Source organism: Protopterus annectens, chromosome 1.part1 (genome assembly GCF_019279795.1).
Source record: "Protopterus annectens isolate FY-2018-M chromosome 1.part1, PAN1.0, whole genome shotgun sequence".
In the NCBI taxonomy this organism is placed as follows: domain Eukaryota; kingdom Metazoa; phylum Chordata; order Ceratodontiformes; family Protopteridae; genus Protopterus; species Protopterus annectens.
In genome coordinates this window covers 1,434,839,234-1,434,866,634 of record NC_056726.1, presented here as the reverse complement: position 1 = coordinate 1,434,866,634, position 27,401 = coordinate 1,434,839,234, and the positions used below count along the sequence as shown (strand labels likewise).

Below are 27,401 nucleotides of genomic sequence, written 5' to 3'. Positions count from 1 at the left end.
CAGTCACATATAGCATGCATGCTTAATATGACACTATATGGTCCGTCTGATCAACACCATCCTCATATGTGCCACTCACACACTAACCCTACATAAACTGGGTCATGACACAGTATGGTCCAATGCCTGTCTGTGGTATGAGACATGTGCGTGTTTGGCCCTACAAACATGTGAGCTGATAGGGTATCATACACTGGAGATGCATGTAACATCAGATAGAACAGGACTGAGAACAATGACATCTACCACAGTCTGTACACAGGCCAAAGTATGCATTTGCAATACACATACTGTCGACAAACACCATAAGTATACGGACACAGGCCAAAGTATGCATTTGCAATACACATACTGTCGACAAACACCATAAGTATACGGACCCCACTACTGTACACACAACCGCAGAATGTCCAGGTTATGTGCTCCAAAATAACTCCTACTATACATAACATGTCTCCACAGCAATAGTGACGGCAGTGTGTGAACTCCAAGGGATGTGCACATGAGTTGACCTTGCAATCATGCAGAGTTGGGGGACATGTGTAGGACAGACTGATCATATACTGGCAAATGCAAATGGCCCATGCTAGTATACCCCTGCCAGGAATAGTGACTGCTGTAGTACACATAACAGTAGTTGCAACAAACCGTCATGATAAGGGCATGCACTCATATGCATCCATGAAGTGTATGCATCGTGGTCAACATCAACACAACTAACACATTTGTTTGACATTGCATTTGAATGTACAGGACATATGTCACATATCAGGCTCATGTAATGTTAACATTTGCAGTGATGCGGTCCCATGGCATTCAAGGAAGAGGGCGACATATCAGTAAGGGTGTGTACATTCCCCATAGCCACAGTGTGGTTTGACGGTTGTCAGTGTAATACTATCGTATTGGTCATACATGCACCGCTGATGTTGAGATCTGTAAATCAGACATCAGGCATTCACAAATGACATCTATCCACATATCATCTCAGGTATGTGTCAGACAAACACATAGGGACTGTGTGCATTAGTTCAGACATAACTGACACAGGAATACACATTCAGCAATGGTGTATTCACCTGTGAGGTATGGTGCACAGTACATGGCAGGGTGCAGAACAGTTGCACAGCAACATTGTGTACATGGGTGCAGTGTTTTCCAGGGGAAGCGGCATCTCCTACTAACACAGCCCATGCGTCACACACAGGTATACTGTTGCTAGCATGGAATTACTATAGCTGCACTGCATGCTGTTGACTACCATATGTTATGCATGTTGACAGATGGGCAATGGGAGGTCTGTGTGTACTATTTTTGAGCAACCTTACCTGTAGGTGTGTGCGTGTGGGGGGTTATTTTGTCTGTCAGTGCAATCTGGTGCAGTGGAGGGTGTTTGATGCATGTAGGGTGTGTGTGCACATGCATGTGTATTTGTGTGGGTGTCCATGTATGCACATGTGTGATTGTGGGGTTGTTCATACGTCACTACTTCCCTTTGGAATCATGCAGTACATGGATATGGACTGACACATGAGACACCAGGAATGCTTATCTGATATGTAGTCTCAGGACAGATGATAGTATAATAAGGTCTGTAGCATGGAACATGCATTGGGAGGGAAAATAGACACTAGGTATACCATTAAAATTGCAATCAGCAGAAAGGTGAATGACTACCCACGTATGCATCACTAGAGATGCATTGAGGAATTACTAGACAACATCAAGGAGTGTATCTATATATTACTGTTGCCTATAGAATAAGATGATTGAGCAGCAGATCTTGCATCTACTGAGCAGTAGTTACGTATGACACTCCAGTGTGTGACATTGAGTGAACGTAGTAGCCACTAACATATGAAGGTCATGCTCACGATGTCTGGACATACCCAGGGTGAACACTGGATAACAGCAGTGAGTCCTTGTAAAACCTACTTCAATCAAGTCAAAGAGGTAATAGAGTAACAGGTCATGTCTTGTGATCACTTGTCTAGGTGTTTAGAAGAATGATACCTTAATGAGTGGTATTAATGAGTGTATGTTACCAAGTGTGATGCAGGATGGGAAACTTACTTGAATAAACTTGGGGCTGCCTGTAAACTCAGGGACAGGTAGGTATTATGGTAGAATTTCAGGGTGTGTGTGTCTGTAAATGTGTGTGTATGTGCGTGTGTATATGTGTGTACTGTTATGCAATGTCACACAGGTCTTAAAGTGTGTTTCTTGTTTTCCCCTAACAGGTGGTGAGGTGGGTCAGGGTCCCTCCTGCATGCAATCTGATGTTGGTGTCTATACAGACACTGAAAATGATGATAGGACTATTGAGACACAGGCAGGGTTGACAGAGTCTGAAACTGTGCTATCGTTTGACATCCCCCTGTTATCCACCCCAACCCCGCACACAGTCACAGGGCCTATAGATACCCAATCACTAGTGGCAATAGCAGAGGGACCAGTGGCCATAGCAGAGGGACAGTTGATGGTTGGTAGCAGTGCACAGGAGAGTGTGGCATCTATGCCTGCTGTATCTGGACACAGCAGGCATACCTGAATGTCTGGCAGGGCACCACATAGGCAGATGTACCGGGGTGCTCATGGGAGGTCTACTGGTCATCATGCCTTTGGCAGAAGTGCCACAACTGATACCACCAGACACATGTTTCAGACTTTCATGGAGGGCAGGCACATATGGAACCGTACACCAGACAGGATCTGAGGCTGCAGAGGGCTGCTTTCCCATCTGTAAGTGACAACATCCATGAACTTGCAGGTGCTCTTCGTGATTATACCGTGGTCATGGATAGAAGGTAGGGTGAGATAGTGGGCTCATCGACCATGGATTGTCCATGCTAGAACATGTGATGGGAGTGGGGTGATGGCCACGTCGACGTAGGCCAGCAACACCCATATCTGGCGGTTGACATGGACATGCAAGGACACCAAGCTGCTCCTGTAGTGGCAGTACGAGCCCCAGCACTGCAGGGAGGTGCTGTCCACACCACACCACACTACAGCAGGCCTTGTGCACATGGCCCTAGACAGTCTCAGAAGGGACCTGGTTGCAGCAGACATATGGCATCATCAGGGGAGAGTAGCACATTGAGGTCTGTACTTGCAGATGGCCATGGAACCCCTGGTAGGGACAGTCCACGTGTCCATGGTCAGAGGTGCTGAACTGCGCAACCTGCCAGGTATGGTCTGCAGTTGTCCAAGAAACACCTGTGTAGGGCAGCCACATGGCAGAACTGTGTGCATGCATACCCACACGCTACACAAACACACCTAGGGTAACCCTATACCTACACATACCACATCACCATGCCCATATCAGCAAATTACACCTGTCACCCACACACATGGTGTCAAATGTATGGCCCAACCTAGGTCCCTGGCAAACCAACAGCTCACCCTGTGCATATGATGATATTCTGCCACATCTTTGTCATCCATAACATCTATGCAGGGACAGGCTAATATGGTTCTGATGCACATGGTGACTGTACTACAGTGTGCCAATGCACTGCTGTGTAACATGTTGTCAGCAGTAATGTTTAATGCTTACATGTCAGGTAGTGTAGCTGTCCAGCCATGATGCATTATAGCTGTTAGTAACACTGTTTGATTGTAGTCACCATAATGTTATCTATTTGTGTTGTGGAAGTACATGTATCAGCAGAAGGATGGTCTGCTGTCATATCTCACAAGGAGTATAGCACTGTGGGTGACACCATAGCTGTGCTATATCCTGGGTACAGTCAAACACATGTCACAGGTTTGTATAACAGCTACTGCCTGTACCACATGGACAGGTGACCCCCTGGGATATATATAATCAGCAACCTGAAGTAGATCCCTCCACATACATGCACACTATTACTTGGCAACACTGGGACCAGACCCCTTTCTAGGTATGTAGTGCTACTGATGTGCGTGATCTTCATTGCACACACCGCACAGTATTTAGGATGAGGTGTGTTCCAGATTATATGTGACAAGCAAAACATCCCCAGGCATGTACAGTATAGTAATGGCAGATGTAATGGTTGTATATGGACAATAGATAGTGTGATATACCATTATATGTACACATTAACAGACACATAACAGGTAGACACACATCCAAGAGATCTAGGCCTATCAGTGCTAACTAACTTACTAGTGTGTCCAATGTGTTACAGGTAGGCTGCACACAGAACCTGCATAACTGGACTGGATTGTGTTATCAGTTACCTGTATGGTTGATGGTGACAGTGGTCACCATACAGCGGTACATGGGACATGTATTGGGGGTACCATGGTGTAATGACAGTGCACACAGCACCCACACCCCACTGTGGATATTGTACACACTGGAAACCATGATGACATTCTGACATTCCCACCATCACACATTAACCAGGACTGCGATACAACCCATTGTCCATCCCAACAGTTGAACTACACGCAAATGCATCTAATGCACATGCCACAGGCATAGTAGGGTGATGCATTGCCATGCTTCTCTTATGGGCAGCAACATCACTATCCATAATACTGTGTGGAAATGCGTATTGTAATAGGAGTATGTGGCCTCGAAATGCTGTACCCTACAGATATACACACATGCACTCATACATATACTTACCAGAACTCAGTGGGTATCAAATGCCTATCAACCCATTTGTACAACAGTGTTGTGCTGGTACTGCAAAGCTCAGGTATCCTTTAGGGAAAGGAGCATAACAGGGTACATGTAATGTCCAGTACAGTAGCAGCCACATCTAACTATGTCAATGGGTGTTGCGGTGGGTGTGAAGGCCCTCATGGTATTCCCAACTACAGGTGTACTAACACACAGACACTGATATCCTCAGTAATGCACACGTATACATTTGTCAGTACTGGGGTGTGTTGCTGCAGGTGGTCATAGGTATGTACCTGACTATTGTCCATGGTGAGATGGGACGTGTAGAGGATGTGTGTACAGTGGTATCATGCCATCTGCCATGTCTATCTACAGACACCACTGTGGTGACTCTCACAGTGAGCGTGACAAGCATCAGCCAATCCTCTCGGTGCATCCTGCAAATGGCCAGTGAGGTGATCCAATTGACATGTATGCAACATGTATTACAAAACATGGTTAGTGTCTGTGTTGGAGACCTGTACCCAAGCATGTTCTGTTGACTGTGGTAGTGTAGTGGAGGTACCCATGGCATGTGGTGCGTAGAGGGTGTTGTGTCCTATCAGAGCCAGTTATAATACAGCTAGGCAGACATGTCTATGTCAGTCAAGCATGAGTTGCCTGTCCGTATCCAAGCTGGATATCTGCCATCTGCACATTTGTACAGGGACTGACAGACATCAGCTTGCCAACTAGCTATGCAGTAAGATGAATGTGTCAACAAATAGATGTCTGACACCAATATGTATGTCATTACTACATGTTGGCAGCCCTCACTGACATGTGCTATACATACAGTAGTCTACAGTTAATTTCCACATGTCAGATCATTATCCAGTACGGGATATATACTGTGACACAGCACACACATCAGGAACACAACAGTGAGGACTCAGAGTCCATCTATGCATGCAGGGGTGCTTGTTGCCAGTACTACAATTAGCAATCTACTCTTGCTTGGGAAAGCACTGTCAACAGTAGTAATGGCATGATACACTACATGCCAGTCTGACGGCACATAACCTGGGATACTACCCTTGTATGTAACACATTCAAATTGATAAGTGTGTTGTACAGGTCTTATATACTCAAGTGTCCCAGATATGACACTCACACCCCTTGCTATTGTACTGACAGCACATAGACTGATGTTATATACATGGCATTACATACACCTATTACAGATGTCATCACCCTGCTATGTTATTAGACTGGAATGTAAACACAGGTTACCAGGGCTGAGCCATGCTTAGCAGGTGTCAGCATTGCTGCAATAAAATAGCTAAGCACATTTGTGCACTGGTAATCATACATATGTAGAAATATGTCTACATGTACAAACCATATATATTCATATATATGTATTTATACACATCTGTATAGTGCATCATATATATAGCCATTTAAAGATCTCTCTGTATATATACATATATATATATATATATATATATATATATATATATATGTGTGTGTGTGTGTGTGTGTGGGTGTATATATATATATATATATATATATATATATATATATATATGTATATATATATATATATATATATATATATATATATATCAGTATCGGGTCTATGTTAAATAAACAAACGCTTAAAATGTTGAGTACAACATACTTTAACACTTTTAAGCAAATGTTTATTTAATTGACCGCTCAAAACTTTGGAAATCAGAGTTCTGAAAACTTTTGTTTGGCCAGCACTGACGTATGTGACATAATACATCATATAAGCTAGTGCTAACGGTGCCATACTCTGCAGAAAGGGAGAATTTCCTTTTTCTACACTGAAGTACGGTCTCGGGGTTGGTATATATAAGTAGGGGGATTTATATGCTATAATATGTTTTCCGTTTTATTTTATTTTATTTTGGGTATTTAACTGCTATTAGTAGGTTTTGTGTACTGAAGGAGTTGGGAGGGTAGGTGGCCAAATGAAACATTTCGGGATTGTGTGTTTCAATATTCTGAGCAGTCGGTTCAATAAACTTTCGCTTAAAAGTGTTCAGGTATGTTGTACTCGACATTTTAAGCGTATGTTTATTTAGCGTAGACCCTATATATCATATGTGTACAGATATACCTATTTATGTAAATATATATGTAGATATCTATAACTATATGTGGATATATATCTAAGGAGATATATCTATTTAAGTTGATATATATGTAGATATCTATAACAATATGTGCAAATATATCTATATATCTGCAAATGTGTAGACATATATAGCTGTGTGTATGTATGTGTGTAGATATATATATATATATATATATATATATATATATATATATATATATATATATATATATATATATATATATATATATATATATATATATATATATATATATATATATATATAGATAGATATATATCTATGCTGTGGTGGTGATGCAACGGTATCGTTGTCGCCTCACAGAAAGACGTTGTTCTGTTCGATGTTCAGCAAGAGCTTCTTCTGTGTAGAGACATGCATGAATGGGCGTACCTTCTTTGAAGGTTGTGTGTCAGGGCCGGCAACTCAGCACATAAAAATCTACTGCCAATCATTCACGGACAGGAGTTCCACTGTGGTGACCCTTAACAGGGAAAAGCCGAAAGACACAACAATATACATATATATATATATATATATATATATATATATATATATATATATATATATATATGTATGTGTGTGTTTGTATATGTATGTATATATATATATATATATATATATATATATGTGTGTGTGTGTGTGTGTACACACACATATATATATATATATATATATATATATATACAAATATAAATATATGGAGATATATATATATATATATATATATATATATATATATATATATATATATATATATATATATATATATATATATATATATATATATGTGTATATATTTATATATGCATATATTTATATATGCATCCCCTCCATAAAAGGGTTACCTAAGATACACAAGAATCAGGATCCTCCACCGATGAGACCTATTGTATCTGGGGCAGGATGGGCCACTGATAATATTTCAGTTTATATAGAGAGGACACTACGTCCTTTGGTAGACAAAGTACCACATATTTTGAAAGACACCTACCATCTTCTCTACAGTCTCTTGAACAATTAGATGTTAATTTAGTTAATGATGAGTACTTGCTAATCACTTTGGACGTGAAAAATCTGTTCACCTCAATCCCTAATGAGGAGGGAATACAGGCCATTAAAGAGCTCTTGGTACATGAAATAGAATACAGTAATGACAAACAGATCTTAGTCTGCCAGATACTTGTCCTGGTCCTATCGTACAATGTGTTTTCTTTTGGTAACCAGATATATCAACAAAAGTGGGGGGTAGCTATGGGCACTTCGTGTGCCAACACGTACGCTAATCTTGTGGTCTACAGTTGGGAGAAGGAACATTTGTTCCCCCATGATCAGTTTAAACAGGTAATCATCTACAAAAGGTTTGTGGATGATATACTGATCGTGTGGAAAGGATCTAGTATTGAATTTGGTAGTTTTCTGGATTACCTAGAGAGTTCCAGTAGTTTTTTGAGTTTTACTATGGAAGCCTCTTGCACAACCATTAATTTTTTGGATGTGAGTTTGAGCATCCAGGCAGGAAAGTTGATTCCCTCACTTTATCACAAACCCTGCTGGAAAAACACGCTCCTGAGCTACGACAGCATGCATCCTAGGCATGTCTTTCCAGGCATAGTCAGGAGCCAACTCATAAGAGTAAGCAGAATGTGTAAAGAAGAAGCGACTAGATCAGCTCAAGTAGACCTCATGGTAAAGTTGTTTGAGGAGAGGGGTTATGACAGTAAAATGATTGAGGAGATCAAGAAAGACCTGTTTGGACCTGTATATGAGGTAGAATTTAAAGACAGGCAGAAACCGTGTGGTTTTCATCCAGGACCCCAGCTAAAGACAAGATTAAACTCACGATTACTTATACTAATGATTATGCAGCAATAAAGAACATCATAAGTAATAATTGGAAGGTTCTAGTGGTTGATCAAGATACTCTTCGTTTAGTAGGCAATAAACCTAGTATAGCCTACCGCAATCATAAGAATTTAAAGAGATTGTTTTGTGACAATTTTAAGTCTAGTGAAGCAACTGCTACTGTTAAGGTTAATAGGAGAGGGACCTATCCCTGTATGCATTGTAACACCTGCAGGTATATAAGCAAAGAACAGGACTTTATACACCCCCACATTGAACTTTACCTTTAGGCCTTGATTCTATGCCAATTGCGAGACACAGAACTTGATATATCTCGCAACTTGTGAGCATTGTACAGCCTTCTATGTAGGGCTGACCAAGAGACCCTTTAAAAAGAGACTGTACAATCATATCTATGACATCCGTCAGAAAAAGGAGCAAAATGCTTTAGCCAAGCACATCATGGCATTTCCTGATCACACATTCTGCTTTAGAGTCCTTCAGATTGTTAAGAAAAGTGATAGAGGAGGGGATCATGTTAATCATCTAGAAAAAATAGAATTGGAATGGATCTTTAAATTTAGAGCGCATATGCCTCCAGGTTTAAATGCATATGTTTCGCTCAAACCCATTCTGAAAAGTAGGGACTAAATATGCATGTCCTAGTGGTAAATAGCAGGTATATACAAACAAACATATATACATCTTTATACATCTACAAACAGTTTTGAAGCTGTTTATTTAGGATTGATGTTTTGTATTTCTATAAGTTAGATTGTATTCAAAAATATACATTTATACATATTTTTCTGTTTTGTTTATCCATCTATTCATTTGGAACCATACAATATTTCACATTTTCATTTATTTGGAATCATGGTTCCTTACATATTTTACCATTGCTAGTATGTTTGTCTACATATATGCTGGTTTCAGTATAAATAAATGAATAAATATAAATGTGTATATATCAGTGTTATTATATGTACATGCACATATTTTAGACTACCAGAATGTCTTAGATATTTATGTATTTATTTATTCATATATGTTTATATATTTATTTTATATATATGATAATATTTTGCTTGTATAATAGAGGTTTTGATTTGATCTAATACAGGTGTATTAATGAGTTAGATCTGTATTTTTTACATTAGTTATGCAGTTTATATTTTCTGCAACAGTTATTTAATTTCATTCCTTAGCTGGAAGTAACCTGTGCATCAATTGTCTCAGAGTTTTAGTAATACTTGCAATATTGCAATATTGTTGATTCACATGTTATGCTTGATGTTTTATACATAGGCTGTTAACAACAGTTTATATTTTATAATTTATTTTTAGTCTTGTATGAAAGACACATTATGCAGTTAGAAAGTAGAGATGTGCCTTTAAGATAATGGCCAGGTTTGACGATTAACTTCATAATTACATGGTTAATTGAATAATAGATGGTTTTGCATTAGTATAAAAAGGAAAGCTTTCATTTTAACTTTGATCTGAAGAAGCGTACGTTAACAGTACACGAAAGCGCTCATCCTGTTTTTATCGTTTAATAAACTGCCTTGTGGATTTATGCCTTGTACCTTGACTGATTTTTCCAGCGTGGTGGGTCCTACAGTGTTCTTCCTTATTGCTACCTTGTTGTTCCCTAGTAGACCTTCAGAGAGTGTGGCATCTGTTTGAACTTTTGCCTCTCTTTGTTTGCTGCACTCTCCCACGTTATGGAGCTTCCATCGATAGAATTGCCATTTAATCCGGAGCCGAGGATACCTGGTGACACATGGAACTCTATCACTAGACTAAGTATTAATCCTTTATTGACCCTGGATCTACAGAGTTTAGAAACGGTGAGTGGAAGAGATACTACTAACAATATTGAAGGGTTTTATACCTTGCTGAAGGAACTAGAAAACGATCTATTTAAATACCAAAGATTAGTATGGCAGCGTAAACATATGGAGGCTTGCCTCCATTTCAAGATTGTCCCCAGGGGCATGAGGGTGCTCTGTATGCTCACCTACAGGGACAGTCATTTAGACTTATTGCAGCAATGGCAGGAAATGAACTTGGAATTGAGCTACAAATATATTAGATTGATCATAGACTATTTCACACCCGTTGAACAGCAGCTGTTATTAAAAATTGAGCAATTAAACAGTGAAGTAAGAGAACGCTTCAACACTGAACTTTGCCTGAACAAGTTAGACCATATGTATGCGCAAGTGCAGTCCTATGGGAACAGACTACAATTGACTAAACATAGGAAGTTACTCAGAGACTACAAAGACTTCCAATTGGGTAACGTCTTTGTTTGGCCCTGACGTCCCAATGTGAGCGACGGAGAAGATCGATTACGTCACCATTCAGCATCAGCAGAGCGTACGCTTACGAACTTGGAGCACAGCACTCCACTAGTACGCACAGCTGAGAGCGAGGTATTTAGCAGCAGTTCTGACGGAGCCTTTGTGACTCCCCCCAACGAACCACTGATTCAAACCACTGGGACTCCTGTGCAAACACCTTTACCCAATCAGGAGGCCAACAAGAAGCGCATGATTCACCAACACACTGGAGCTATACCCAAAATTTTACAGCCTAATCAAGAAGCTCCTCATTCTTCTTCTTTTTTTCCTTTACCAGTAAGGACCAACAATCAGCAGAGAGGTCAATACAACTCCTGGGACAGGAAGAAGAGGAAATTCACGGAAGACAGCCCGCAGCAGCGACGACGCAGAAAACAGTAATAAATTTATGTTTTAATTTGTCCACCATGACTTTATCAGACTCTGCCATTAGTTTATTAAATAAGGGACTCAGTTTTGTGCCATCCCAAGGAAGCAATTTGCATGAGTTGTTGACTGACATTAGAATGTTTGGCAGAAACTTGGCATTGAAATTACATTTTAAAGTTAAAGATAGCGTTTCTTCTAGTGATAAAGGAATGTATGAGCAATGTAGAAAGAAGAGCATATATTGTCCACCTTTGCCTGAGCATATAGACTGCTTTATTCAGTTGTGTGAAGATGATCTTTATGAATATTTTTATAATAATCACAAAAAGAGATGCAAGTATTTTAATATGGACAAAGAAGAGAATGAATCCCTACACATTTTACTCAACACCAGGGCCTTAACCATCAGGCCAGCTGATAAAGGGGGTGGGATAGTTCTCTTTGACACTGAGGACTATATCACTAATATGAGTAATATGCTTCAAGATGCCAAAACATATGAATCCATAAATAAGAATAAGATTGAAGAAATACATGAAACCATAGAAGAAACTATTTTTGACATGCTTATGTGCAAACAGATCACACAAGAGCTCTACACATTTTTTCATAAAGATTTTGTATGCATCCCCTCCATAAAAGGGTTACCTAAGATACACAAGAATCAGGATCCTCCACCGATGAGACCTATTGTATCTGGGGCAGGATGGGCCACTGATAATATTTCAGTTTATATAGAGAGGACGCTACGTCCTTTGGTAGACAACGTACCATATATTTTGAAAGACACCTACCATCTTCTCGAGTCTCTTGAACAACTAGATGTTAATTTAGTTAATGATGAGTACTTGCTAATCACTTTGGATGTGAAAAATCTGTTCACCTCAATCCCTAATGAGGAGGGAATACAGGCCATTAGAAAGCTCTTGGTACATGAAATAGAATACAGTAATGACAGACAGATCTTAGTCTGCCAGATACTTGACCTGGTCCTATCATACAATGTGTTTTCTTTTGGTAACCAGATATATCAACAAAAGTGGGGGGTAGCTATGGGCACTTTGTGTGCCAACACGTACGCTAATCTTGTGGTCTACAGTTGGGAGAAGGAACATTTGTTCCCCCATGATCAGTTTAAACAGGTAATCGTCTACAAAAGGTTTGTGGACGATATAGTGATCGTGTGGAAAGGATCTAGTATTGAATTTGGTAGTTTTCTGGATTACCTAGAGAGTTCCAGTAGTTTTTTGAGTTTTACTATGGAAGCCTCTTGCACAACCATTAATTTTTTGGATGTGAGTTTGAGCATCCAGGCAGGAAAGTTGATTCCCTCACTTTATCGCAAACCCTGCTGGAAAAACACGCTCCTGAGCTACGACAGCATGCATCCTAGGCATGTCTTTCCAGGCATAGTCAGGAGCCAACTCATAAGAGTAAGCAGAATGTGTAAAGAAGAAGCAACTAGATCAGCTCAAGTAGACCTCATGGTAAAGTTGTTTGAGGAGAGTGGTTATGACAGTAAAATGATTGAGGAGATCAAGAAAGACCTGTTTGGACCTGTATATGAGGTAGAATTTAAAGACAGGCAGAAACCGTGTGGTTTTCATCCAGGCCCCCCAGCTAAAGACAAGATTAAACTCACGATTACTTATACTAATGATTATGCAGCAATAAAGAACATCATAAGTAATAATTGGAAGGTTCTAGCGGTTGATCAAGATACTCTTCGTTTAGTAGGCAATAAACCTAGTATAGCCTACCGCAATCATAAGAATTTAAAGAGATTGCTTTGTGACAATTTTAAGTCTAGTGAAGCAACTGCTACTGTTAAGGTTAACAGGAGAGGGACCTATCCCTGTATGCATTGTAACACCTGCAGGTATATAAGCAAAGAACAGGACTTTATACACCCCCACATTGAACTTTACCTTTAGGCCTAGATTCTATGCCAATTGCGAGACAAAGAACTTGATATATCTCGCAACTTGTGAGTATTGTACAGCCTTCTATGTAGGGCTGACCAAGAGACCCTTTAAAAAGAGACTGTACAATCATATCTATGACATCCGTCAGAAAAAGGAGCAAAATGCTTTAGCCAAGCACATCATGGCATTTCCTGATCACACATTTTGCTTTAGAGTCCTTCAGATTGTTAAGAAAAGTGATAGAGGAGGGGACCATGTTAATCATCTAGAAAAAATAGAATTGGAATGGATCTTTAAATTTAGAGCGCATATGCCTCCAGGTTTAAATGCATATGTTTCGCTCAAACCCATTCTAAAAAGTAGGGACTAAATATGCATGTCCTAGTGGTAAATAGCAGGTATATATAAACAAACATATATACATCTTTATACATCTACAAACAGTTTTGAAGCTGTTTATTTAGGATTGATGTTTTGTATTTCTATAAATTAGATAGTATTCAAAAATATACATTTATACATATTTTTCTGTTTTGTTTATCCATCTATTCATTTGGAACCATACAATATTTCACATTTTCATTTATTTGGAATCATGGTTCCTTACATATTTTACCTTTGCTAGTATGTTTGTCTACATATATGCTGGTTTCAGTATAAATAAATGAATAAATATAAATGTGTATATATATCAGTGTTATTATATGTACATGCACATATTTTAGACTACCAGAATGTCTTAGATATTTATGTATTTATTTATTTATTCATATTTATTTATTCATATATGTTTATATATTTATTTTGTATATATGATAATATTTTGCTTGTATAATAGAGGTTTTGATTTGATCTAATACAGGTGTATTAATGAGTTAGATCTGTATTTTTTACATTAGTTATGCAGTTTATATTTTCTGCAACAGTTATTTAATTTCATTCCTTAGCTGGAAGTAACCTGTGTATCAATTGTCTCAGAGTTTTAGTAATACTTGCAATATTGCAATATTGTTGATTCACATGTTATGCTTGATGTTTTATACATAGGCTGTTAACAACAGTTTATATTTTATAATTTATTTTTAGTCTTGTATGAAAGACACATTATGCAGTTAGAAAGTAGAGATGTGCCTTTAAGATAATGGCCAGGTTTGACAATTAACTTCATAATTACATGGTTAATTGAATAATAGATGGTTTTGCATTAGTATAAAAAGGAAAGCTTTCATTTTAACTTTGATCTGAAGAAGCGTACGTTAACAAAACGCGAAAGTGCTCATCCTGTTTTTATCGTTTAATAAACTGCCTTGTGGATTTATGCCTTGTACCTTGACTGATTTTTCCAGCGTGGTGGGTCGTACAGTGTTTTTCCTTATTGTTTGAACTTATATATATATATATATATATATATATATATATATATATTTATATATATATATATATATATATATATATATATATATATATATATATATATATATATATATATATATATATATATATATGTGTGTGTGTGTGTGTGTATTTATATATATTTATATATCTATGTATATATATCTATATATATATATATATATATATATATATATATATCTTTACCATATGTCCAGAACATGTAGCAGAGTCCTACCTCAGCACCAGTAGTCTCAACCTCTTAGTGTAAGGGGATGTCATGTATGTATTGCAGGTATATATGTAGACTGTTGCTACTGTAACAGTGGTTGCTTAACAGGCATGTTGTGTGTTGGAGGTCACATCTGCTATTGACATGTACGCCATTGGTTACTGACAGACATCCTAAGAACATCATAGTACAGTACCACTGATAGCACAGTAATGATCCTGTGGACTACAACAGAGATATAACCAATATATGTGGACAGTCTAGCACTCTCTGGTCAGTCCAGAGGTATACACAGATCCCCTTCGTGTGAGACATGTGGACCAAGCCTGACTATGTGGATGTTAACAGCCATGTACATGGGTATATCAGGCAAATACTGCACTACATATGCCCACACAGTTTATGCATTCACACGTGCCTGTCTGTCCTGGCACATAATAACTAGTGGTGCAGAAGTCACATGGCCACATACTACCCGGTAGTTAGTGACATGCATCTGTACAGAATCCCACTGATTTGTCAGAAATACAGAACAGTTATGGTGGCCCAGCAGAAGAACGTCTTGCAAATATCTGGACATAACATCATACTGGGTAATTACACTAAGCTGCTAGGCATGTAACAAAGCACTGTGCAAACTACAGGCAGACTGCCACAACACTAGCCTTCATTTTGTATGGGGGAATACACATTTACCTGAAAATATAGCAGGCTCTACAGGCATGTCACAGCACAGAGTAACAGACACCTGTGTGAAAGTGCATACCCACAACTAATGTGAACACAGCCACAGTCACATATAGCATGCATGCTTAATATGACACTATATGGTCTGTCTGATCAACACCATCCTCATATGTGCCACTCACACACTAACCCTACATAAACTGGGTCATGTCACAGTATGGTCCAATGCCTGTCTGTGGTATGGGACATGTGCGTGTTTGGCCCTACAAACATGTGAGCTGATAGGGTATCATATACTGGAGAAGCATGTAACATCAGATAGAACAGGACCGAGAACAATGACATCTACCACAGTCTGTACACAGGCCAAAGTATGTATTTGCAATACACATACTGTCGACAAATTCCATAAGTACACGGACCCCACTACTGTACACACAACCGGAGAATGTCCAGGTTATGTGCTGCAAAATAACTCCTACTATACATAACATGTTTAACATACTGATATCTGACTGGCTTGTTATCAGGTATGATGTCAATAAATAATGGTGTACAGAGCATATGCACCTCTTACTGCATGACATATGTACAAAGCTTGACAGACTTGTGGCTGGAGCCACAAACACTGGGTCAATATTGGCATGTTGCTGTGATACCCTCATACATTTACTGTTCTAACAGGGTTTGTTCTGACATATGTCCTACGAGGGATATGAAGTCAGTAATTGTCATGCCTGTCACCAAGTACTGACTGCAATCTTCAGATTATGCTTCTGCAGTTCTAAGATAGGTGATCTGTGAGTAACAGAAGAAACATAAGACTGCAAACACTGCCCAGTCTGCAGATAACCACACAGGTGGGAGCTTCCTCAAACACATAACACTGTCATGACAAGTATTAAATCATGTAGACCAGCCATATCCACACAAACTCTGTTAAACCATCATTACTCCAAATGCAGAAGAGCAACACTTACATTCTGTAGTCATGTCTGGCACATCCCCCTCCTGTTTGTTGGCCTGTCTCCGCAGTGTATGTTGTTAGAGGTATACCCCAATACCATCTGTGATGCTGTTTGCCAAACACTGACATGAGGTCCTACTCACAGTGAATGAAAAATCCCAACATCCAGATGATGTTCCTTGGTATAGGAGTGTGTTTCCATGCAATTGGCTATGGGAATGTTACCACAGCTTTTCCACATGTAATCAGCTAGTGGGGGACTGCAATTCGTGCAGAGACCATCAGCTGATCATGCCCATCACTTACAAAACACAAGCTGCTGCCTAAGCAAAGCAGGTATACTTCTCCACATCCACCAGAGAGGGATTGAGAGAGACAGACAGAGACAATATAAGACAGGGAGGGTGGGAGAGTAAATCCTAAGCATGTTTGTGTCACACACTTACCAGTATGGGGTTTCAAACCCCTGCCTGACTGTGCATCGCTCTCACATGTCTATGCAGTTATTGCATGCGCCACAGAGCCTACATGGTGGAGAGCTGTCCAAAGTTATATCTGATGATGAGTGACATCTGCAACAGTGATACAGGATGATAGGAGGGATAAGGAAGGTGTAGTACATGTGCCTGTCCACATGAAAAGCTGTCAACGTTGACACAGCCACACTCTCTAAGGGACTAACTAGCTAGTTTGGCACACTATAGTAATACGCAGGTATCACATGCACCTCAGTGGTTATCAGGATGATATATGGGCAAAGGGTATGTGAAGGTGTCTGACATCAGAAGGCATGCTTCAGTAGGCTGATGGGAGATGTAGTGAGTGTAAATGGCATTGAAATCATTATACTCCACACACACACAGACACAGGTTGCCAGTATTGACATGCATGGGTGCACTGCTTCACAGATGTGTAGTGGTTGACTGTGCCCGATGGTTATACAAGGCAAGGTAAAGGGTATACCTTGGCATCAGGCTACATGAACATGGTCTGCAGTGTGGCTCAGGGCTGTAGTGACTGGATTGGCCCATACAGGTGGGTACTGTATTCACCATCCAGTCATCTGGGTTACTATTATGGGTGGCCAGTGCTGTGCAATGCTTGCCATGTATGTGTTCTATAGTCCATAACATGGATGGTGTCTGGGGTGTGCACACATCCACATGCATGTTCTGTAACATGTGGAAGTGTATCTGGGGTGTCTGGGTATGTTGTGTAGTCAGATTGTTATCATCATATGTGCCATTCCTGGCCTCATGTGCTGGGAACTGACAATGGATACCAAGTTCACCCTGCACCTACATTGACAGCATGATACAGGTATTCCCTGGTGTCAGTAGCGTTTGTCTATACAGGGCATGTGTTTAAGGCATGGTATGTCCTTTGTGGGTTAATTTGATGGCACTACTGTTGTTGCAGGTTTCCAGTGGAGAGCATAGTGAAGGAGCTTTGTATGCAATTATATGCCTATTGTGATGATGGGACAGGGTGCCATGCCCTCTGTAGTCTGATACAATCACATCTTGGTTACTATCTGTGGGCAATATGCAGGGAACTACCAACAAAGTGGTTGTTGCCTAGCCAAGTGTGTTTGTATATAAGACATGGGTTGAGAGTGTTCTCTGGGTAATACAAGGGTTGCCTAAATTGCTCACCAGGCCTTGATGTCACATGTAGGGGTATGGATTTTCAACCCTAGCCTCTCTGCTGTTTGACATCTGTTATCCTTGTAAGGTGGACATTGTGACATATAATATGCCCAGCATATAAGAAATTTGCAAAACCTGCTCCACAATGAGTCCAGTTGTTTCACAATCACAGCCACCTCCACACAGGATATGAATAACAAACACAGTCACACACACACACACACACACACACACACACACACACACACACACACACACACACACACACACACGCACCAAGTCTCACAGTTGCCATGTCTGGGATTGGAACTCCTACCTAACTAGTACATCATACTACAGCATTACGCATTTATAGCAAGCACCACAGAGATTACTGGGACCTGTGATGGTGGTGCTGCAGTAGCGTTGTCGCCTCACAGTCAGACGCTGTCCTGTTTGTGTCTCAGCTAGAGCATTTTCTGCGTGGAGACATGCGTGAATGGGCGTACCTTCATTGAAGGTTGTGCATCAGGGCTGGTAACTCGGCACGTAAAAATCAACTACCAGTCATTAGCGGACTGAAGTTCCATTGTGGTGACCCCTAACTGGGAAAATCTGAAAGACACAACAACAACAACCACAGAGATTACTGGGTTACTTTTTCCCCAAAGGTGTATTTCAAAGTGAATGACATCAGCAGGCTTGACAAAGATGGGCAATGGAGGATCTAGTGGCTGTGAATGGCCTCAAAAGCATTGCACCCTACACAGACAAGCACACACGCATACACACACACACAGTTGCTGCTTCTGGGATTGGAATCCCCACCTCACTAGTACATCACACTGCAGTATTATGCAGTTACAGGACACACCACAGAGAGTTTGGGTTACTACTTTCCCAAAGGTGTCTTTCAAGGTGAAGACTTCAGCAGGCTTGCCATGGTAGAGTAATGGGGAGTACAGTGTGTGTGCATGGGCCATAACTTATTCATCAAGAGGCAGACACACCACATTCAGGCACACACAGGTTTCTATTCTACAGGTACGGGTATACAACTGCTAGATGACTACTGACTTGTGCAGTTATGTTGCACAGTTATCACTAGCACTACAGACACTATAGTGCTGATGGATTCCAAAGGCAAATGTCTATGGTGATTGACATTTGCACATCATGTGGCTTTACTCATCTGGATGTGTGCTGGGTGGGACAGACCTCATAATGGAAGGCTCTTTGTCACTGTCACTCTCTTCAACACATCTATGTATGTGTACATTTGGCCTATTATAGTGTGTTATCCTTGGATATATGTGTGTATTCCTATCCAATGAGTGTGCAAAGCATGACTGGTGCATACTGAAGAGTGTATGCACTAACATCTGCAGCTGTCAGATATTTATGGTCCACTGTTGTTGCCAGACATGGGCTTCATTTCTTTTAAGTGTGTGAGCATGCCCAGTATGACCTTACAGTATTTTGTTGTCTGACTCATAGTTATGCATGTGGCATTACACTTATACTGGCTTGTGCAGGGACATCAGCTGTTTCTCAATACATCATTCCTATGACCTTTGTGGTCTGCCAGTGTTTGTCCAGATGACATCGGTATTCCCTACTACAAGCCCAGATAATGTGCTGCAAACCTGTATGCACAATTCCAAGGGTGTGTCCATTTGACAGTTACATATTATACACTGTCTGTCTGGGGTACTTCCCCCTGTGTACTGCTTGTATATCTGGGATGACATTCATGCCATGTCCATCTTTCAGATGGTGACACCTATTACTTCCAAACATTTACTATGGCTTACTTCTGGAATGTGTTATACTGCAAAGCATTGTATTTGGCACTGCAGTTGTGAGTACTTGGTCCTGTCATTGGCAATACTGGGCAATGGCCACCAGGACAAACCTCACCATGCATACATACTACCAGTCTCACACAATATACAACACACACCAACCTAACACACGCAGACCTGCATATTGTACACATGCTACAATCTATCCTGCTACCTTGGCCAGCTCAGGTAATCTGTGTTCCACTGTTATTATATCTACACATACATGTTACTACTTTTTACATAGGGTTGGGGGGGGGTACACCTGACAGTTACTACATTTCTACATAGCATGTTGGGGGGCACACCTGACTGTTACTACATGTCTACATAGGAATGGTGGGGGGGGCACACCTGACTGTTACTACATTTCTACATAGGACTGGTGAGGGCACACCTGACTGTTACTGCATTTTTACATAGGATTGGGGGGGCACAACTGACCATTACTACATTTCTACATAAGATTGGGAGGGGCACACCTGACTGTTACTACATTTCTACATAGGATTGTGGGGGGCACACCTGACTGTTACTACATTTCTACATAGGAGTGGGGGGGCACAGCTGACGATTACATTTCTACATAGGATGGTGGGGGGAACACCTGACTGTTACTACATGTCTACATAGGATTGGGGGGGCACACCGGACTGTCACTACAGTACTACATAGGATTGGGGGGCACACCTGACACTTGTAGACATTTGCTGTGACTGTACTGGTATGTCAGGTACTCCATTTCATTCTGTATTCTAACCTATCATTCTGACTAGAGGCATATCAGTGTACTACAGGTCTTAGGTTTGCTTGACCTACATTTAATTTTCTGACTTTTTACCCTTCAGAACTAACATCCCACATGGTATCTGCTATCTGCTGGCATCCCATTCAGCCACCCAATTCCCTTGCATGCTCACATTCATGCCATAGATACAAGTAACAACACATACTACTTAATTTGGCAAGTGGTAGGAAGAGTGACTTACCTTGTGGCTGTGCCAGTTTTGAGGATGGTGCTGGAGGGATGACTATAGTACACTCCCTATACATGGTTAAGCAGAGGTAGTGTCATGTTTGGCATCCCATTTACTGTATGTGCGAGTCAGGGAGAGGTGTCACTCCCTGGGTCCCTATCATGTCAGTGTACGTGCTATGTGTTGCCTCTTTGCCAAGGCCTGAGCATACTGGGCATGCCTCCTTCTGCCTACTGGGGCAGACTCAGGTTGTTCCTCCTCTGAGTCACTCTATGCCTGTGCAGGCCTTGGCAATGGTGGGGGGCTGTGTGGCTCTGCCTCATGCTGTTCCTGCTGCAGCTGTTTCTTCTGGATCATATTGTGTAGCACGGCACATACAATGACAATTTGGGTACATGTAGCTGGTGAGTACTGCAAGGCTCTACCGGATGTGTCCAGGCAATAGAACTGTGACTTCAGCATCCCAAACACGTGCTCTATTATGATTCTGGTCTGTACGTGTGTCTCATTATGGAGTTCTTGTTTGGGTGTGTGTGCATTTCTGATGAGTGTCATCAGCCATGGCTCCAGTGCGTAACCAGCATCCCCCACTAGGTGACCATAAGGGATGTCCCCACTGGCAAATCGCTGGTACAGCTGCATCAGATGCCAGATGTGGGAGTTGTGATAGCTTCCTGGGCAGCCAGCAGACACATTCATTATAATGCCCTGGGCATCACACACGACCTAGTAGTTGATGGAGGGGAAGCCCTTGCAGTTGATGTAGACCCTACTCTGCTCACTGGGTGGTGCTTTGATTCATATATACATGCAGTATATAGCACCCACTACCTCATGGTATTCTGCTATTTGGTGAAAGAGACACATATTGCAGGCCAAGTTCTCACTGGTGTTGGGGAAAAATACATGCTTACTGGCATGTACTGACATAGCATCCAGGAAGTGGTGGAGTACCCTGGATGCTGATGCCTGTGAGATCCCCAATGATATCCCCAGTTGGCCTTTGGAAGGTACCTGTGGATAGTATTCTTAGGCCTACACATACCTTGGTATCCACTGGGATGGGTTCCTGTCTGTTAGTTCTGTGTGCCAGGTGTGGCTGGCACAGCTCAACAATTTTCTGTAGGAAGTCCCTGTCCACCCTACAGTGCTCCATTATCTCCAGCTCATGTAGCCCCTGGTAGGTTACCCATAGTCTATACACTCTTCTCCATCTCCTTACTGTGGGTTGGTCGACAGCGTTCTCATCCTCACCACCCTAAGCCTCTTCCACATGTTTATGTATGATAGCTGCTGCAGCCCTATCATTTTGTTGCTTTTGTTTTTTAAAATGTCCCAACTTTTGTACACCGGAAGTGTAGAGTATGTAAGAAAAAACAGAGGGTGAGGTGATTGCATAGTTTATAGTGGTGTGCTGGGCTGGGCTGGTCTGCTGCCTGTGTAATTGGCTGCTTCTGATACATTTCACCTGCCAGCTATGCTAGTTCTCCTTGATCACCTTCCTACTGCTGTTTTCCCTTCCCACTGCGTTCCTGTTTAAGCCCAGGGGTACACTGCACATACACAGGGCTCAGATGTGCACAGAGCTGCTTTTGCCTGGTTTATCTTTTTTATTTCCTTTAAAAGCTGGTGCGTGGCACACACACCCATTTAGGCAATGCAAAGAGTGCTAGGCAGCCTCAGACACACACTCCTGCTTAGCTCTGCTAAGCAAACGGCAAACCCAAGTCACAGGACTCCATTAAGCTTACAGTATGCTTGATACACCCTCTCCTATGATGTCAGCTAACTCTTAGGGTTGCACCATGCCATTGCTGCACTTACATGGTTGGGTGCTGGCTAGCATTGAGGGGAAATCTGGGATTCAGTATCATTCCCCTCATATGCATAGGATTACATGCTAATGCATAGTTACAGGTCCCACACTGAGCCTTCCCCCTTAGCAACCACTATTCACTGGCCATGCTGTCTTCCACCTGCCATTGAGTATAATGGCAAAATAGTGATTATGGTTCAAATGCTTATTTCAGTTTTTTTTTATTTATTTTCGGCCCGATCCCACTTGCACACCACTGCCTTACGCTTAAACAGCCGAAATCAGCTAAAAAAAAATAAAAAGTTTTTTTTTTAATTTTGGCAACTGTTTTTCATGCCAGTGGCCATATATTTGGCCATTGGCATGCTTTACACATACTATATACCCTTTCTTTGGAGCTGTCATGGCTCTATTTTGTAGTTTGCAGAAATGTACTCAGTTACTAACCCAGTACATTTCTGCATACTACACTAGTCCTGCATGGCCGGCTGGCAGCTTTCTGAATCACAAATTCACCTCATTTGCATGTTTTTTACCTGCAAATGGGGTAATTTGCATACAGGGTCTGTGTCTGTGCAGGAATAGTGCAGGAACGCTTGTGCACGTCCCTGGTGCTTATTCCTGGATCGCACAGTGCCCATATTGCCTCCAGCAGCTCCTGCACTATTCCTGCACACCGTGCAGAGCTTGTTGAATCCGAGGAAGAATGCTGAACATTGAAGTGCATATAGAAAGTTTAGAGTTCAGTGGGTGTTGTTGGGATATGATGGTCTTATTTAAATATATTATAATTGACATAAAAGAGAATATCAAATATTTCTTCTTTTTTTAAAAGTTTTTGTAGCATGATTATCTTGAAAGCTAACATGAAGACTAAATTTAAATTGCTAGCACCTCTGATAGTCTGTATAATTATTTTTTCTGTGATATTGATAGAAATGTTAAATATATGACATTTTATATATTCATAGATTAATTTATCACTGAATATCTATTAATATATGAACTCTATAATATCTATTAATATATGAACTCTATAGTGCAAATTTTAATGACAGTTTTATTAATCACTGTATGAGATCTCATATAAGAGGATTCATGAGTTTGCTGTTAAAATTGTTTTTAGAAATGTTGACTTTATTTTGGAATATTAAATTTATAGAAATATCTTTGGGTGATACAGTACAAGTGTTTTTTAACATCATATTATTGCCTTTTATAATGACTCTAGAAATAGAACTATTATATAGCCTGTAGCACTCTTTTCTATGGAAATATGATATAAATAGAATAACATGTTTAACAATGAACAAGTAAGCATTACTATTTTACTGCTGTGTTATCTTTGAAGCAATGGTCTTATCTTATTTGTCACTTGTATATTGTCACTTTTAAGACTGTCTAATATGAATTGTCATGTATTTAGTTATAGACAGTGTATAAATTAAATGTGTATTATATGGAACTACAAGTATATTGTAAATGCACACAAATAGCATCATAGGTTTGACAGCATAATGCATACCCTTCAAACTTAGCCTTCACTGTGACTAATCTAGCATATTAAGCAAAGATTTGAATTGTATATTTTGAAAAATCTGAAACCAGCTCTGCAAAGGAATCTAGAATTTCAGCTACTGCGAAAGCCTTAAACATTGGATGGAGGTGGTGGATTTAAGTGACATTTTTCCAATGAAAGATGCAGACTCTTTTGAATACTGTTACCACTTCTCATGCTTTTGATACGCAATCATGAATGAATAAAATTATTATTTCAAGTGACCTTAAATCCAAGATTCAGATTTAAATCGAATCACATGCTCTGTCTCAAAAAGTAACATTTCTAATTACAACAAATTGTAAAAAAAAAAAAAAACTCTAATAACTAGAATATCAGAATATCAGCTTATTTAATTAAACAAGAACACTACAAGTATTTTGTTCCTTAATGAAATAAATATATTTTTGGAAAATAATAATAATAATTAGGTCAATATATTAATAATTTAGGATTCATAAAAACCTATATTTATGGTAGGATACTCTTTTGAAACAGAAAGAAAACAAAATGGGAAAATAATTTATTAGATTTATAGCATAGATTGGTTTCAGTCAAAAGGGAATTTCAAAAAAGGGAACAAATTATTTTTTAACATTTATAAAAGCTTTGATTCTAACTCACTGACACCACTGGGCATGCCTAATTTAGTAAAGAGATATAAAGTATCAGCAAGATCTAAACATATTATGGGAAATTAAGGGTTTCAAAGACAAAATGCAAAAACTGAACTTGGAGAACTTGCTTCAATGTTAGGTAATAATCATAATATACATAGTAATAAAAATAATTAGAATGATTATCATTTTGAGAATTTTAATAAAAAATGCAGAATATAGAAGAAATAGATAATTAACAAATAAATAAACCAAACTAAAACATTCAACCAATAAAGTTACTCAAAAAATGAAAGAACTTAAAACTAATAATAATCCTGGCAGTGGTGCAATTCTACCAAAAACATAAATATTACCATTGAAAATCATTCATTTATTCATGGACTATTGATAGAAAGTCAAACTGATTCAATAATACCTGACTCAGTCGTCACACCAATCATTAAAATAAATACAGATTCCATAGATTGTGCTGTATATAGACCAATTCCATTTGTAAATAATGACTGCAGAATATCTTTGTTAATCTCAGTGAATAGAATTAAACCCTTTATATTATATTTGATAAGCAACCCAGTGTTAAGGGGCTTGGCAACTCAGGTTGACAGTAACCTGTACTTGGATCAATTATGTGCAAATTTACATGACACAACTTATAACATAAGGCTTGATATCCAGATCTAAGGAGATCATAACCCCACTATACTCAGTCTTCATAAGATCAATAATCGAGTACAGTGGACCCTTCTGCATGTATCTGATCAGGCATTTATAACAGCTGGAGTGGACATAGGGGTTCCTCATTAAAATAATACAGACTGTAAATAATATGTCCTGTGTGGACTGCCTCAAAGCCATGCTCAGCCTCCTACAGACTACTGAGGGGCAATTTATGCCTAACCTACAAGGCAGTGCCCTATCCAGCCCTAATGGATCTGCTACACATTTGCAATACAAACAGCAACAGAATTCCACAACCTAAGGATATAAGCCTTGTCTGTGACATAAACAAAACATTTTTGAGGGACAGGTATGTGTTTCAGATAATACCCCTCATTTGGAACAGACTCCATGTTCATATGAAAAAAAAGCTCTTCCTTAAGCCAATTCAAAAACAGCTTGGACCAATGGATAGGAAATTACAAATTCACCACTGGCTTGCCCTTATGGACCATGGTAGTTTGAAGATGCCCTAAGGCACAGGCATGTACCAAAGTCATTCTAGTCCATGGGCATTGATAATTGGGAAAACTGGGGCATGGATCACACTTAAAAAGGCTCTAGGACCCTTAGCCAAGTAATTTCCTATGATCCTGTGAGCCTTTACTTTATTCTATATATCTTGTACGTGTAGACTCTCCCAGCAAAGAGCTATTAAATCATTAGCTCTCAATTAAATATTATAGTGTGTGTACATATTTCTTAATTTACTGATACTGCTCTTTTATTAATCTTACATAGTCAATATTGCATTCCTTGTGTATAAGCATACTCACAAGATGTTTACTCATTAATTCTAATATTACAAGCAATCTTGACTCTATATATATATATATATATATATATGTGTGTGTGTGTGTGTGTGTGTGTGTGTGTGTGTGTGTGTGTGTGTGTGTGTATGTGTATATATATATATATATATATATATATATATATATATATATATATATATATATATATATAATTACTGCTTATTTAATCTGAATATGTGTTTAGCCATTGTGAACTGTTGTTCTGATCTCAGCATTACATGCTGATAGCAGAATTTGGCTACAGGAATTGAAAATGACAACTAATAGCACACAGCAGCTGCTAATTTCCTGTGTAAGTTTCTCATTTTTCTTTGTTCTTTTAAGCTGTTCTAATCAGTAAAAACATCAAACTTTACTTAGGTTCATAGGTTCATACTAGGCTATCTGCCCAAGGGCATTTATAAGCCTAGCCCATAGTTATATGTGGCTCACCTCTTTAGCTCTGAAATGAAAAAAATGCCTATCATTTTGCTTGCTGTCTGTCAAGCAGTGACACTGAAGTAATCCCTGGGGTATATCTATGATCTCCTTATCCTCCCATCCATTGGTCAAGATTCCTCTTGCCAGCGAGGTGCTCTGGTGCTCTAGTACCACATGTACCGATTTTTGTTCCACGAGTCAGGAGTCTCTGAATCTGATGAATTCCACCATCATTTATAACCACCAAGGTTTGTCTCCCGCCTCAGGTTCTGAGGGAGTCTCCCCAGCTAGGTGAAGCATATTCATCAAATCTGGGTTTGACATGGCCTTTCATCAAATGGCACAGGTCACCCTTCAATTAATATGTGTAGTTAATATGTATAGTTAAAGTTAGTAACACTGCAGCATAAGCTGTAAGAAAAGAAAATGGGTGTTATTTTGAGTAGATTTCTCA

General features: G+C 39.7%; 1 protein-coding gene across 1 annotated transcript in view; it reads left to right on the top strand.

Moving 5' to 3' along the window:
• The window catches only part of LOC122816369 (deleted in malignant brain tumors 1 protein-like), a 785,349-nt gene that overhangs the window by 265,879 nt on the left and 492,069 nt on the right, over window positions 1–27,401 (top strand). The window lies entirely within an intron of this gene.